Source organism: Aythya ferina, assembly GCF_964211825.1.
Source record: "Aythya ferina genome assembly, chromosome: 12".
Lineage (NCBI taxonomy): Eukaryota > Metazoa > Chordata > Aves > Anseriformes > Anatidae > Aythya > Aythya ferina.
Window position 1 is genome coordinate 13,926,753 of NC_140308.1, and position 12,427 is coordinate 13,939,179.

Below are 12,427 nucleotides of genomic sequence, written 5' to 3' on the forward strand. Positions count from 1 at the left end.
TCCTACAAACAACTTGAGCTCAGTAGCCCATTTCAGATGCAAAGCAAGCATCCCAGATCCTCCCTCCTGCCTTCACTCAGGCAGATGGGCGTTACTGTCCTCACTGCTGAGCAAGAGGGGAGTGTAACAAACAACCTGAGTGCATTAAAATTTGGTCAAAATATTTTTGTCCTCACCAGGTCTCTGAGGCATGATCAGAATGCAAGCAACTCATTTTAACTTCCAAAAATTTGCTTTTAGCAGCCTCTATACAGCCAGTTCTACCACTGCAAGTTACATGTAAATGGAGTTCTGGTTTTATAAGATCTGCATCAATGTATTTGTCAAGTTTGTTCCACTTCCTGGACCAACTGTGCAGTGTGTTATTTTTGAAGAGCATCCTCAGCGATGTGCAATTCCTATTTAAATTATTAGGGTTATAATAGTGCAAAGCACATCATTTGGGGTCCTGCACCTGAGGAGGAATAACCCCAAGCACCCGTACAGGCAGGGGGCTGGAAAGCAGCTGTGTGGGGAAGGACCTGGGGGTCCCGATGCACAAGTTGACTGTGAGGCAGCATTGTGCCCTTGTGGCTGAGAAGGCCAATGGGATCCTGGGGTACATCATTAAGAGCACTGCCAGCAGGCTGAGAGAGGAGTCTGAACATGAGGAAAAACTTCTCTACCATGAGGGTGACAAAGCACTGGAACAGGTTGCTCAGAGAGGTTGTGGAGTTTCCTTCCCTAGAGGCACTCAAAATCTGACTGGACACAATGCTGGGTAATGTGCTTTAAGGGATCCTGCTTGAGCAGGGACACTGGACTAGATGATCTCCAGAGGTCCCTTACAACCTCAACCATTCTGTGATTTTCACAGCACAATTTCTGTAAAAATGGATGCCTACAGCTGAAAAGAATCTTGTCCTGCCATTAAATAAACTCAATTTTGAGCTGTGATTCACTTCAGGATCCAGTATTTTAAGATTGCATTTTGTAGAAATACATTCCTATGGCCAGAAATACATTCCTAAAAATTTCAGTTGTCTTCCCTAGAAAAGCAGGCTTTTGTATGTTGAATGTTGTTATCTTAGAAGTGAAGCTCTTCAGCACTAAAATGAGATTCATAATCTAGCCTTAGTTTATATTATCTCCTGCATGCAACAGGATGGTGCCAAAGAAAAAGGTGGAAGTCCCAGGGTGCTACATTTATGATACATTGCACCTCCTTGGCTCTGAGCTACCTCATCACCACTACAGACCTGAATTGTCCCATACTGATTGATATCTGACTGTTAGGAATGGCACATCTTCAGTGACCAAACAGCAACTGTCATAACTTGAAAGACAAAGAGATCTTTATTAGCTATGAGTTGCATTTCCATCTCTGCAAACTGCCCCTTGCCTATGCTACCTTCTGCAGGACATGCACTTACTTGAGTACCGCTGGTAGAGATGCCATGAGTTTGTTGGCCATGCGTTGTAAGCCTATGTTGCCTTTAATATGGCTAACCCCTGAGATAAATTTGCATTAGTGGAGGGAAGAAAAAAAAAAAAAAAAAAAGCATCCTGGGGAAGTATCAGAACCCTGTTAGACAGAATAATATTATTTATAAAATTCTGATCATTATGCATCCTGAATTTTATAAGATTTGAAGTGATGTAGCGGGAACATACTGTTAGTTTCTTACATAATTCATCCTGATAACTTAAATAGTTTCTTTAAACAGCATCCCCTGGATACCAGCTTTTGAAATTTCATGAGGTATACATAAAGAGGGTAATAATTATAATGGGGGTGTAATGAGCTTCACTATCAACAGGAGTCAAAGTACAGTAGATTTTTATCTCAGGTAATTATTGCTATGTGCAGTAAATGCACCAGTAAAACCGGTGAAATTCAGGATTACCTCTAGAGAAGGAAATTCACAAAAGAGAATTTTCATTTTTATTCTCAATTTATTATATGAATCAGACAGGTGTTAGACTGATAAATCAGGAGATGAGAGACTAAAGCCTCATGTATTGACACAGAGCTATACAGCAGAGCACAGGAAGCAGAACTTCAAATTCCAGTGTGCCTTGGTTACAGATAACAAGGAACCACTTGTGTCTATGGAATTATGTGTCAAACTTTCCGTACTAAAAGGAGAACTTATTGTAATATGATTAGAGAAATAACTACCTTAGCTATGAATAGCAGACTATCACAGAGATACCAATGGACCAGCAAAATCGACAAGCTGCACAGTTACCCTGATGTGGATGACCTTTCCCTAGGGAAGAGAAGGCATTTACCTACAAGCCACATTCATTCACTTTTGAGCCCTATGGCCAAAACCACCAGGAAATTCCTGATGCCTTATGGCCAAATCAACCAGGAAGTATGCAGATGCGTTCTGTACTACGTGTTGTCAGATGGGTCAGTGTCAGGGCTGAGACCACTGAACTCACACACGATACCTGGTGAAAGCAGGTACCAGCTGCTTACACACTTTATCCTCATTAAAAGGATTATTAATGTGCTTCGATAGGAATAATTACAGGTGGAAAGCCATATGGCTGATATATGGAAGATGAACACATTGCATCCTCCCAAAGACAAGAAACACTTCTACTAAAAAAAAAAAAAAAAGTCTTTGTGCTGTTTTTGTTGTTGTTTTATGTTCTGTTTTTCTTAATGACAATGTTTTTCTTTGTATCTTAGACTGTCTTATGCATTCAAACAAGTCATTCTGTGGCTGAGATAATACCAAAATTGCTAAGTTGTTATCCTGAATTAACTGACAATTGTGACTGATTCCTGCAAGACAGAGAGGCCCAAGCGGCAAGCAGCGAAGCAGCTCCACCCTTCTGGAATTAAAACCCAACTTCCAGCATTAAAAGAAATGTGTTCATTCACATTCCTATGGACCTCAGCATTAAGACCTACGTGAACAACTCACACAGGTCAGTTTTGACCTCCTGCCAAACCTAGTAAAGCTGTCGTTAGTAAACCACAAACTTGTCAAGGTTCTTCAACAGACTTATTGGCATATTAATTATGCCATAATTATACCACATTTTTAAATGTATAATTGATGCATATATCAATGAAATTACAAATAATTGTTAGAAGGAAGGTATGAATACAAGCTAGGTTAATTCAAAGCAAATTTGTCTAAGTTCCAAAGCCACCTCTCCAGTACAAAAGATCATCTCTGAAGTCAAGTTAGATATTTAAATGCAGGTCTACTGATTTTGTTGTTGTTGTTGTCCTATAACACAGGATTTTCTGTGCTGCAGCATTATCTAAAAACGAACAGAACAACAACAAACAAAAGCACTATTCCTATGTTTGTGAGTATTTCTCAGACGCCAAACAGGTAAATTTCTTTATCACATTCTTCCCTCTTCAATTGCAAGCACTCTGACAAACAAGTTTTGGGGAAATAACTGCTTTTATTATCAACATTCATTTCTAAAGGCAATGTGTATGTCTGTTCACTACATCTTAAGCCTCTGGTAAGCTATTTACATTCACCAGCTACATTTAGGCTACCTGTTGTAGATTTGTAACACACACATTTATAATGTTACACTTATACAACAACTACACACTGGAAACCATTAAATATTTGTTTTAAAGTCCATTTTTTAAAGTCCTTCAGTCAGCCCACCTACACTGGCTCACAGTTATAAATGCACACAATGAAGCAAATAATTCAGTCAGGTCTAAACCTTCTTCAAACTGTAGCTGTGTCTTTTTAAGCATGCCATTCCAAGCACTTACTTTCCAGTCAGCGTCTTGGAAGAAATTCACACACTTGTAGCAGGAGCCATGTGACAAAGGAGTCTGATGTAAAACTTGGTAGAGGAAAAAAGATGAGGAACCTCAAACAGCACAGCCTCTGATTATCTTATAGGACAGAGTTCAGTCCAAAACGTTTCTCTAATGTGTTGCTGCCAGTGGAATATTTGGAAAGCTGAAATATAACAGGTGGCTTGCTGGGCTTTCTAGGGGACTAAACAAAACAAAAACAAATTTCTGACTGTCTACCCACATGAGAATCTAAACAACTCCCCACTAGGGCTCAGAATGATACCTTCTTTTGTAATCTAGGGATAGATTATCTTCTAGAAACATACTTCATCAGTACCTGTGCTATATTTGAAAATACATGTCAGAGTCAAGGACTTGAATAATGCTGAAAGCACAATGCTCACTTTCCCTTTTATTACCAAACAGAAAAGGTGTCACTACCTGCACACTATACTAGTGCCACAGCAGCTGAATGCCAGCTTCTGTCACTGGGACACAAAGGACCTGGACACGGGTGTCAGATGCCACGAACTCCTCCAAGGGAGATCTTCTGATAACTGACCTTTTTTTTTTTTCCTTAATTTCATCACTTTTCAAAACAAACAAAGAAAAACAAACAACAACAACCACCACCACCGTAAAAAGCAATATTTAAAAGGTTAACAGAGTAGCATGCAGAGAACTTAAAAAAAAGACTCAGTTATGACAGCCTGCACATAGCACCTGCAGGCCCAAACACAAGGAAGCATTGAGGTGAATGATTCAATCCTTACTTCACTGGAGTTTTGAAGTATAGGGACAACTGAGATGAATCTGAAGTATACTCCTATAAAAACATAGGTTTTAACGTGAAGTACTGCAAACAGAAAGAAATAAAGGTTGTCCTCAGCAAGGCACTTGAAAGGCATTAGAGATAACTTTAGTGACTGTATTCCATTGCATTGAATGACCCTTTCTTAGATCCCGTCGCTGTGGCAATCATCTACACGGACATCCGCTTGCTGACACTAACAGGTCTCAGTGTTAGATTTCAAAAGAGACCAATCCAAAGACTGGTCATCTATTTTATACACTGTGTTTATCATTCTGGGCATACTCCTCAATGGAAACAGGACATCTGAAAACAAACGACATCTGTATGCATACATTTGGCTCAAAGAACCACTTGTTACTACAAACATACAAAACCTCCGGCGTTATTTGGAGCGCTGAGTGATTGCACAGTTAAAAGAAAGCTTAGAATGCTTTTTAGAATTGCAAGCTTAGAATGCCACTGACCATGCTCTGTGAGCTTGCTGTGTAAGTGACCAGTGACCAAAATTCTTTAAATAGTTACCAGAAAAAAATACATTTTTTTCAAAAGAGAATAATCTCTAGAGCAAACGGAATAATCAATAAACCACGCATACTTTGGATACCAACTGTACTGATAGCTTGGTTGTTTGGCACTTTACTGGACTTTTTTCTTCTTTTTTTTTTTTTTTTTTTTTTTTTTTTTTATATAAATTCAGTCATCTGTTCACACTACAATGTAAAGAGAAGGGAGCTTCAGTGAGTTCTCTAACTACATATTTGCTTTTTTTTACAAAACACACAACACCTCATGTTAAAATGCCATCACAACAGGAGGATCAAAAAGAAATCTATGACCATTAAATAATTTTTACAATAAAGAAAAATCGTATTTCTCTACAAGCTGATACAAATTACAGTCTATAGCAAATTTCCCAGACAGGCACTCAGCAGTCAAGCCTTCCCACATCAAAATACCACTGCCATCAGCATACACGCTCATTTTCAAAAACAAAACATTTATTAACATTTATTTGTATTCTGAATACCCTCGGTCTGAACTCTCCAGTTACCTATAAAAGAGCTGGTCTCTGTCTGAAGCAACACACTTGAGACTTCGCAGGAAGCACAACATACAAGAACAATCATCAGCCGTAACTCTAGCAACCACAGGGAAAACAGCTGAGGATTATTTGATATTGTGCCTCATATAAGGAGGCTTGCAAGCTGATGAGGTTTAACTATTGTAATTTCAGTTGCACATGGTGAGGCTAGGACAGACTTAATTCAATTAAAAAAAAGTTATTTATGAACGGATAATCCAGGCAAAGTTCCTATTGAATATTCAAAATAAATATAATAGAAGACGTGTGACTTAACTTTCTGTTTTGCTTTCCAATAAGAACCCGTTAGCCCTCGTTTACTGATTTACTAGCTGCTATTGGACATATTTGTTCCCCTATTTTTTTTTTTCCCTGGGGTCTCTAACCGTATCTTTCTTCCCTTCAGAAAAATTAATAATCACTTCTATTTCTTCTTATCTTGGGAGTGTAACTGTTACAATTATTACATCAAGGAAATTCCCAAAATAGATTAGGTGCACCTACTATCCAGGAAGATCATCATCAACAAAAGACTTTGCCATTTACACAGTAGGAAACATGAATTTTACAGTGTGCCTTGTTTTTTATTCCTCTTTTTTTTTTTTTTTTTTTTTTTTTTTTTTTTTTTAGTTTTCCTTTAATGCAGACAGACATGTAAGTACTGCTAATCCATCTTTTTGCCATCCATTTGTAGTTATACAGCATACTAGAGCTTTCAAGGTAGTACTTCACCTACTTCTAGATTTTAAGCCCTACCTTCAAGACTTGCTAAAATAAAGAGAACTATCACAGCAGTGAACCAGAGGGGTGTCTTGTCACCAGCTTTCATCTCAAAGAGATAGTGATAATGGCAGAATTAAAAATTAACTGAACTGTCAGGCCAGGACTGAAGGATGACCTCTGCAACATCCTAATATTGAAACTCGAAATAACTTTCATTATATTTCTTTAGTGCATCAGTAGGAAAAAAGTTGATGACCAGGACAAGGACCAGGTTATGACTGATACAGGACAAAGCACTGACTCACAAACCCCTAGACATGCTTCACTGTTTCTGACTTCTCTGCAACATCCATGATCCCAACACGAACGCAGCCCTGCCTCTGCCTCCTTCCCAGTGCACAACGTAAGCAGCTGAGCCAGGATGATCCAGAGACTGCTGAGCTGGGGCAGAAACACAAAACAAAGAGCACTCCTGCTTGTATATGTCACCTGTCCTTAAGTGAGCTTTTGAACCTCTGTGTGAACCACCTCATTTGCTGCCCAGTTTCCCAGTCCAAGCTGATTTACTTGCTTGAGTTCTGTGCTGTATTAATCCTTGAATTTAGGCTTGTTAGAGAGGCACCTCACTGATCAGAAGCTCCATTAGCTAGCATATCCACAGCATATCAGAAGACAAGTTGCCCTCTGAAAACAGCCAAGAATGTTATTCTTTAAGATAATAATCAAATGTGAAATGCTATTCAGCAACTTTCTCCACTGAGATCACTTAATCTCTTGCCCTCTGTCTCACCCACTAGCACTATAAGCTTTTAGGAGGGCAGTAACCATCTATCTTGGTGTCTTTGATGAACAAACTATTACTCCTTATATAAGATTTGCCATCATATACATACAAAGTTATATTTCATACTGATCACATTAAAAACTGACACATTTTCATCAACATAATTAATGTTTGTTGTATTATCACTCAAATAAGTACATACAGTTGTGATTTGAGAACAACACTCAGCTCTAAAATAGCCCTCTTCATCTGCAGATCAATGCAAATGCAGCTGGTAATTCAGCTTTTGTGAACAGGTCATCAGCCTGACTAGCATATTAACATCTCAGCCAAGGAGCAACACTTAAAGGCATTCTTTTAAAGGTTAATGAAATGGCTCAATACGTACTTCAGCAGTGATTATTTCCAAGAAACTGGTTAAAGGCAAATGGGCCTCACTTGAATTTTAATTCAAGTTACAATTTTAATCTGAACAGTTAATATAGGTGTTGCCTGATTGTTATGAATATATGCTTGCTCCTGGTCCTGTTGTATCCTGTTTAGATTTGCTCAAATTAATTGCATACGGTGTTACTGATTAAATTCACTGGGAAAGGACACGATACTCATACATAATGACTAATACACTCTCAGCTTATTGATTCCACGTTCAGAATCACGATGTCAGTACAAATGCAGAGTACATGAAATATATATGTGCTATACTTGGCTCACGGAGAAAGCTCATACCAAAGGTAGACACAACTATTTAGCATTCAAGTCGTATGCTGGTATCTACTTAATTTTACATTAAATTTTGCCACCCACCAAAACATTTTTCTGACAATACACACACACACACAGAGCCTCTACAAATTAACTCTGTCCCAGCCAAAACTATGACATTCCCCAAATTCCCAAACAAATTAATAAAGCTTTACCCAAGCTATATCTAAATAAGAGCTAGAGAAAACAGTAAGTTACCAGCCAGAGATCCTTAACAATAAGTAATAACTAAAAATAAATGAATACCATGTTCTTCTAATGCATATACCCTTTTTTTACTGCCAGGATCAACTAACTTCTCTAGGCATCACTGAAAACCATTTGAAGGTAACACTTAGAATCATTTGAAGATGTACCAGTACTAGCTGAATAATCTATAGAGCAAGCAAGAACACAGCAAGAAATTTAAGTACTTAAAATGAATATGCTTAAGAGTGTTAAGATTATATTTATGATAAACAACCTAAATTGACTTATAAATTTTCTATTACTTGAGCACAATCTGCTCACACCTCAGTAGATCTGGCATCCTCACTGGCAAGTACACAGTTCTAGCCAACTGCAGACCAACAGCCACAGTTTGAGTCTTTCCTTGTGCTGTTTAACTCTTGTAGACCAGCTTTTATCCATCCATTTCCGTGAGCAGCTCACATTTGAGCAAGCAGCAGCTGTATAAATCCAAAGACAGAATTTGTCCGCTAGTCCTATCTACATTTTCCACAGGGGCAGATCACGACACTTAGACCATACACTAACGAAACCAAGAGGACTGAGGGCAGGAGCTGGGACACTTGTCACAGAACAGGCAGGAGCACAAGTTTTTGTCTTCAAGATAGAACTTACTCTGTACCATGCTAACCATGCTCGTGACTTTCCTCAACTAAGACTTCATCTATATGAAGCAATAAGTGCGTAGGCGTGCATGAACTTTCATTTATGTACTTGCATATATTAACGTTGACTAGAAAAACTATTAAGGTGTTTTATAATCGTGCAGATAATAGCAGTAGGAACGAACTGGTGGCTTTATTTTTGCATAGTTGTGCATGTTAACACTGCCAGTCCATCCTTTTGCATCATATTAAATGTTCCTGTGAGTGACTTCTTCATTCAGACACTAGCAAATTATTTTTACTTAATGATATAAAATAATCCTAAAAACAACAAAAAGGAATTAAAAATAATCACAGATAATACACACAGAATCAGTAGGAATCTATCTACTGTGTGTAGAGATGCCAAGGGAGAAAGGGCCAGGGGAAGAGGAAATTCCCTCATGAGTAATTCCCTCTTCTGGTGCTGAATTCGATATAGTGTGCACCCCTGTGGATTAAGAAACTCCAAATACATGTAAGTACATATTTCCCTGGTCATTTTCTCCCATATATGAAAAAAGACACACATACACTAGGACAGAAACAAAAACCTCACTTTTTTCAACACATGAAGGAAATAAACAACTGACTGCCCCCTTTATGGCTCTGAAAAACCTTCTCCTACTAAAATCAGTTTACATGTAATGGGTGCTATCTACATAATGTTATGGAAACACACACAGTTTCTTTCTCTGAACAAAATATGCTGTTTTTCCCAAATTAACTGAGATCTGCCCAGTGAATGTATAGTTGCATTACTAGGCTATCTTTTCATAATTGTCAGTTTTTATCCATAGTAAAGATAAATTATAATATGCAAAGAGACACTGCTTGCAGATCACAAAGATAAGAGGTGTGCTTTGGATAGCTGTTCTTCAACAGTCTATTAATCCCTTCCAAAAATTGGTAGGAGGTTTGCATGCAGTCTATGTGCCAATTCATGGCTCATTTTGCCTTCAGAAATGTAGTTGGTGATGAGCCTCAGTCTGCTGAATCCTGTTCTCAGTTAATTGCGAGCACTTTCTTTTTCTCACCATTTGTATAGAATTTAGTACACTTCAGCCTTTCTTCTTGGCCACGAGAAAACCTCAAACAGTCCCTTACTTCATTTTCTTCTCAATTAAAAGTATTTTTGACTTTGTTCTAAGGCTTTGGGAAGTGCTTTATCTTTATTGCCTTTAGTGAGCAAGGGTACTCTGGGGAACTTTTTGCACTGTTTCTCGATCTGTTGCTTGTAACCGCGAAGGCTTTGTATTCGATAACCCAGATGGTCCCTTCTAGTCTTACATTCCTTAAAAAGGACTCCAAGTACTGTAAACTGATGCCAAATGGCACAAAGAAATCACTATGTGTTTTTTTTTTAAATGTCATGCAGTTATTGTGCAAGTCTTAGACCCATTAATGCATCAGTAGGTGAAAAACACCATTTCTGTATGAAGTTTGCATTAATAAGGTAAGCTCTGAAATCAAAAAAAAATATATCAGAAAAGCTATCTCTAACAAAAATATGAATATAGCCTCTCTCTTCCCCCAGATCTGCAGCAGAAGTAATATGATTATTGAAAATAATGCAACCCTGACAATACAAGAAAGCAAGTTTTGTTTGTTTGTTTGTTTTTGACATGACAATACTAAAATACTCACTGAGATGTATTTTTCTATGGTGTATTTGACAAATACAGAAAACTCAACCTTCCATCACTGTTATTATGGTGTTATTATGACATTCTGACATCATGGGAACCCCCTGCAAAGTGTGCAACATAAATGAACAACAGAACTGATTTTAAAAATTAGGAAGGAAAGGTGGTAGGCCCAAGAGTAGCATTTGTTCCTCTGCATGCTTTAATTGTTCGTGGTTAGCTCAAGACAGCTAAGAACTTTCAGACAGATAACCCTGACCACTAAGAACACCGTTCACATGAATGGTATCAACAAAACATAACTAACTTCCATATGTCCCAAGCCAACAGGGTTGAGAAGCTAGGAATAAACTAGTAAGGAAGCATCATCAAATCCAGTTTGCAATAAGAATGGAGATGCAGATTGAAAAATTTAATATGAATTTACATAGTAGTCAACAAGGAACTAAAGCTCCACTGTCTGTTACACATCTCTTTCAGAATACACTGCCCACAACTCATCCTTTTCAGGTATCCAAATGTTGAATATGGTTTCTTTATTACTAAAAATGCATTTCGGAGAGCAGGATTTTGTTTGTAAGCAAGTAGCTATTAGATTAAGAATGCTTGTCCTGAACACGTGAAACCAGTATGAAGTCTTATCAAAAAGACTTTCCTATTGAAAAGCCTTTCTAAACCACCTTTGTTTTCGCTTAAGGGATTTTTGAAAGCCACAAAGAACACTTTGGTGCCCAAATACCTTTAAAAATGTCTTTGACGGAATGCCACCAGGGAAGTCATTCAGTGTTACAGCTCATTTTCCATCACTACAAATCAGTGCTTTGTTTCCCCTCTACAAAAACAGCAACACAGATTTATGCAGTTTCTCAGAATTAAGAATGAAACGTAACCCTCCTCACACACAAAGCATCAAAGGGGGGATTTTCTGGCCTCCTTAGAATTCAGCATCTCAAAACATTAAGCCTCCATCTTACTTCATAGTGTTCAGAGAACTCTACTCAATGACAGTTTGCAGCAAAAGTAAGAACCTATCCCTCCTGTCCAGATGCAGACAGCTAGTTCAGCAAGACCAAGAGAAATAATCAAAAGGAAAATGAAAAAAATCTTGAAAAGTATATGTAATAACTGGCAGTGAAAGGTGAAAACATGGGAATCAGCAAAAGAAAACTTTGCACCAATAAAAGAATTCTTTGCAAGCTTATATAGCAAAGAAATTAACAGGCTGTCACACCCACTGGGAGCAGCTGCTGAAGAATAATAATTAGGTAGTGGTTGGGTCACTTTTTTTTCCCAAATTTGCACACTAGAATACTGCCTGTTGTGAAATTCAGTGACTGGTCCAGGATGGGATTTACAAGAGAATAATTAGGTTGTCTGTTTATAACTCAGTAAGTAACTTATGGTGAAACAATCAATATCACTTACATCAAAATGCTACAGCTACACAAGCCACTGAAAATGACAACCAAAAAAACAGCATTTCAACTGCTTCTGCTAACTAAAGAAAGATCAAGATGAAGCATTCATCTTATACATGCCGAAATGCATTGAACAGTCTAGTGAATTACTTTACTGGATACAGTAAAATTCTTTTCCTGTCATCACAAGAACAAAAGCACAAATGCTGGAGAATTATGATTAAAAACCAAATAATTTTAAAAAGATACAGCGAAACAACTATTTATGAACACGACTCCTTTTTAATGGTCTTGAATCCACTGGCTGTGCACACTTAAGTGAGTAAACAGCAAGACAATGAGGAATTAAACTACCAACATTTTATACAAACATGCTGGTTTGATTTTTCCAAGTTAGTACCATTGTCCATTTAGCTAAAAATCTGGAAATTAAAGTTCTCATGAAAAAAAAAAGTATTTCTGAAAAAAAAAAAAAATGAAATATAAGCTTAAAAAATTCCCAAGCATTTCACTACCTTCAAGAAATTTTCAGCAGAATCATAATTT

The 12,427-nt window shown here is 37.7% G+C and overlaps 1 protein-coding gene across 7 annotated transcripts in view; it reads right to left on the minus strand.

Moving 5' to 3' along the window:
* The window catches only part of SMPD3 (sphingomyelin phosphodiesterase 3), a 121,271-nt gene that overhangs the window by 49,582 nt on the left and 59,262 nt on the right, over positions 1-12,427 (minus strand). The window contains exon 1 of one of the 7 annotated variants that reach the window (XM_084533585.1): positions 3,749-3,830. The exons of the other annotated variants lie outside the window; for them this stretch is intronic. The gene's annotated coding sequence lies outside the window, so the exon portion shown is untranslated. Of the gene's footprint in view, positions 1-3,748; positions 3,831-12,427 lie in introns of those variants that run through there. 7 annotated transcript variants of the gene reach the window in all.